This window comes from Elaeis guineensis, chromosome 15, assembly GCF_000442705.2.
Source record: "Elaeis guineensis isolate ETL-2024a chromosome 15, EG11, whole genome shotgun sequence".
Classification (NCBI taxonomy): Eukaryota; Viridiplantae; Streptophyta; class Magnoliopsida; order Arecales; family Arecaceae; genus Elaeis; species Elaeis guineensis.
The window spans coordinates 59,115,476-59,119,946 of NC_026007.2; the positions used below are offsets into that span (position 1 = coordinate 59,115,476).

Sequence of the window (4,471 nt, forward strand, 5' to 3'; positions counted from 1 at the left end):
TCATTCAATCTTTATTGACTCATGCCAAAACAAGCTTCTGTAGTGACACAACCTCCACAAGCTCTGTTTCCATTGGTGACTGTAGTCCTATTGGTGCTTTTTTATCTCTGATAATTCATAATCCCCTGTTTGTGTTGATTTTGCACTGCACCTTTGCATATGTCTATTCATGGGTCACATATTTGTTGACCTGTTCGCATGAATATAGTGTGATCCCCCAGAATAAGGGTTGGAGCACCACATTACACATCAATTTAAGTAGGTCAACCGCTGGAGAGGGAGATGCCAACTAGTGGATCAAAGTCCCAACAGTACAAGTGCGAAGCATAATGCATACTTTTGTTGCATATAGTGAAAAATTTTTGCCATTGAATTGGTAAGATGAATGTTAGGACTTCTCTTCTTGATTTATCATTCATGAATTGACCTACATTGCCCAGCTGATGCATGTATAGTTTTTATTTTGGAGATGGGATCCAAGAAGGGCAGGTGATTTGCATCATGGATGCTGAAGTTGCTGAATATAACTTAAGTAATTACCCTACATCCTCTTCTCCAGTCCTCATACTTCACCTTTCTAAAAGCTTTCATCTTCAATGCCCATTAGATGTAATTCTTGTTATTAATTAGTTATAATTTCCTGCTTTGATGGAAACGAGAGCAAACAATAAAATTCTAATTGTTCTATTTGGGAAAGGAAAAGAAATTCTTTCTGTAAATCTTTCTTGTAAAACATCAAGAGCCACGACTAGTATTTCTGAAGTAAAATGTTCATTCCATTGTGCTCTCTCTTATTTAGAGAAAGCAATCCTACTCTAACGCTGCATATCTTCCGGATGCTGGTGTGCGTAGCTTTCCTATCAAATAACAACGTTACAACAATATAGATTGAACACCAAAGAAATATTGGCAAAAACAGACTGCCACTTTAATGCAAGTTATCCTTTGGTGGCGCCAATCGTGAGATTATTTCACATTTAGTGATCAAATATATTTTTGCTAAGAGCCTGTGGTTTTCTTTGAAATTAGATCTTAAGATTAGTGATTGGCCGAAGGACATCAAAGATCTGTAGACAACATGTAGATCAACAAAAGAAAAAAGGAATTGAGAAAGGGATGGGATCAATTGGTAAAGCTTTGTGCTGGCAAATATGGTTGGAGCACAGTTCTTGTATTTTTCTATAGAAGAAAGCTTCCATCAACTCCACTTTGTACAAAGCCCTTCACTCTTTTTACCACCAAAAAATTGCTCAACGGCTCCATTCTTTTGTGCCAAAATAGGGATTTTAGCTGCTTCTATTTTGTTTTTCAGACCCTCTGAAGTTTCCTTGAGTCTGTAACATCTGAAACTATCCAACGATTGTAATCTTTGCAATCTTGTAAATCCTCTTCTTGCAATAAATCTGGGGGAAGCTTTTTGCTTCCTCCCTCTTCCGACCAAAAACAGCATTACAATGACAAATTTATCAACAGGGGGACTTGTAATTGTTTCATGAGTTCTTGATGTTTTTTTTTTTAGTTCCATTTTTACTTTAATGAAAAGAGGTAGAATTTTTAACTTCAAGAATGGATAACATTAGCGCATGGAGATTGTGAAAATGAGAGAATTTGTATATGTATTATTGTAATCATCAAACATACAATGAGAGGCTCCAATTTATAGACAGGGCCTCAAACCGAAATTAGGAAATACAGGATTTTCTGTAGCTAATTGATTCAGAAAATCAATCAACCGAAATTAGAAAATACAGAATTTCTGTAGTTAATTAATACAGAAAATCAATGAAAAAATCTTACCTAGTTTACATAAATAAATCTAGACTAATATACAAGATATATACATTAACAGAGATTATTGTCCCATTATTATGGTAAAAAATTAAACAATGCAACTGCGCTGAGCCTTACATGGGCTATGACAGACTCAAAGTATTCTTTAATTAATCTAATCTTTTTGTCCCCAACATGAAACTTTTTGAGGGAAATGGATGGGTAGGGACACTTTCAACTCCAATCCCATAATGTTTAGTCAGAATGCGATAGCAATCGTTTTCTTATTCCAAATCCAAAAGAATAGGATATTATCCAATGTACACCAATTTTTGCTTGTGACTTATCTAGAATTGCTTCCCTTCAAATACCTGTCCAAATTGCTAGTTAGCTGGAGCCACATTATCGGACTGCACCATTTTTCCATCACTTGTTACCACTCGAAATGATAAACTTTGCCCCACCAAGTTCAGTCCGGTCTGCCAGTTTTGGCCCTAGTTTTTAGTCATGGTTATCCTCCCGGTACTTGGCCCCTTCACCTGCATGGCTTTCACGTCCCCGACCCCTCCCACGTTACAGACCAACACCAAGATACAATTTGGGTTGCCGTTGATCTCAAACCTTATGCCACCTTTCTTGATGCATGGGACCCTTCGGAACTGCATTGGGACGATCCCGGGCGTGATAGTCCTTGGTAATATTTGTGAACATCAGCATCAAGAGATCAAAGTGCTTGCGATGAGGATTGCACCAACCGCCATTATTGCTCGGGTCGAAACAATTTTGGGGGCAGAAGTTGGTGGCGGTAACGGTGATGGTCGCGATGCACACTAGTGGGGATCATTGACGCATTGGAGTTCGAAGCATGCACCACAAGTGAAGCCATTGTTGAAGAGGGATGTGCTCAATGCCGCCATCTCGAGGCCGTAGCCTCGCTTAAAGAGGTATCCCTATAGCCACATACTCCTCCTGTTGGTCGGCGATGGATGATGGTAATAAGAGGAAGTTGCAACTTTTTCAATTGAGATAGAAATAAATTGGAAGAGATCATAGGGCAGAGAACTTAGAAGTATCAATTTCTATAGATCAATCATAAGAAGAATAGAGTAACAAAAATATTCAATGATGAAGTGAAATCTGATAACAAGTAATGTTGATTAGGGGTGCAACTGGAGCGAATACGAATCGGATATCAATATATCCATATGCATATATCTTTTGTTTGATGAATATAAATATATGGATGAAGATATTAGTTGGATATAAAAATTTATATCCATACTTATTTTTAATAAATGCGAACATAAATCAAATACCGGAAGCATGAATATAAATATAAATATAAGTCGGATAATTAAATTTTATAACCATGGAATCAAAAAAATTACTTATATGATTATATATTTTTCTTAAGAGTATGATTATATATTTTTCTTAAGAGTTAGTGAATGCCATATAAAATTAAATATGGCTACAAGTAAAATCAGATATTCATATAAGCATTGGGTGGTTGTTTATCTATGTCTTTTTTATTTATTTGACAAGATACGGATACGAATATTAATTGGATGCTCAAATTTCTATCCATATCTAAATAAATTCATATCCAAATGGAATATATCTGGTCCATTCATTTTCACTCCAAATGCTGTTCTTTGTCTTCTATGTGCACGAAAAAAGTTCTTTTTTCTTTCATTGGGCTTTTAATCTTCTACCAAAGCAAGTGGAAAGTCTTTAACTTTGTTGTGGTCCAACACCACTCTGACACTGCCTAGATCTGATGCCACCTATTGGACAGGATCCAGTACCACTCATTGCAGTAGGAAGAAAGAAGAAATAAAACAAAAACACACAATCAAGTATGTGTAATAGCCCAAGTGCTATTTCCACAAGAGATGTAAGCCTCACTATGAAAGAGAAAATAAATACAAGAGGAGATCCACATACTCTCAATTCTCCGTACACAAACCTCTCTCAACTAGAACTACTTTCATAAAAGCTCTCTCAAAATTTTTTCAAGGAAATCTTCTCACAGACCTGCCGGTACCAAGATCCTCGACACCCCTGGATACTTACTGTGGAGCAAACCACTACAACATGCCTCTCTACAGCTGCTCTGACTGACGCTCTGCTTTACCTCGATGCTCTACCTGCGTCTGCTCTATCGGCTGCTCATGCTTGGCACTCGTCGAACTCCTCTCGACCGCTGCCTGAGCTCCTTCATGGCTCTGTTGCCCATAGCACTGTTAATAGCCCCAAAACCCAAATCTGATCGAATACAGACTCGAGTCCCACGAAATGATGATGGGGGAGATGTCGGGATTTCATGACGTCTTTCTATCTTTTTATATCCTATACGATCGATGAAAATAACTGCATCTTATAGGTTAATGACTGATGAGGAGTATGATGCTGCACATATTTATGTGTTGCTTAACTATGAAGAACTTGGACTATTTATAGAGTAAGTATTTCAATTTTTTTATTTATAATGTATATCAAACATTAAATTATTTGGATTAATTATATATGACTAATATGAGTTGCATGTTAGGGCATTTTCATCTCATATTACTGATGCAGAAGTTGAAAGACTACGAGAGCGGGAGTTTGTAAGATGGTTGAAAATTTTGGTTAGTCGACAATGTACTCTATGTAATATATTTTTTTTATTATTGATCATTAAGTTAGATGAACCTAA

At 36.7% G+C, this 4,471-nt stretch overlaps 1 pseudogene; it reads right to left on the reverse strand.

The window, feature by feature from the left end:
• Positions 1-2,117: 2,117 nt before the first annotated feature.
• LOC105058273 (expansin-A9-like) lies at positions 2,118-2,821 on the reverse strand (annotated as a pseudogene).
• Positions 2,822-4,471: the final 1,650 nt, after the last annotated feature.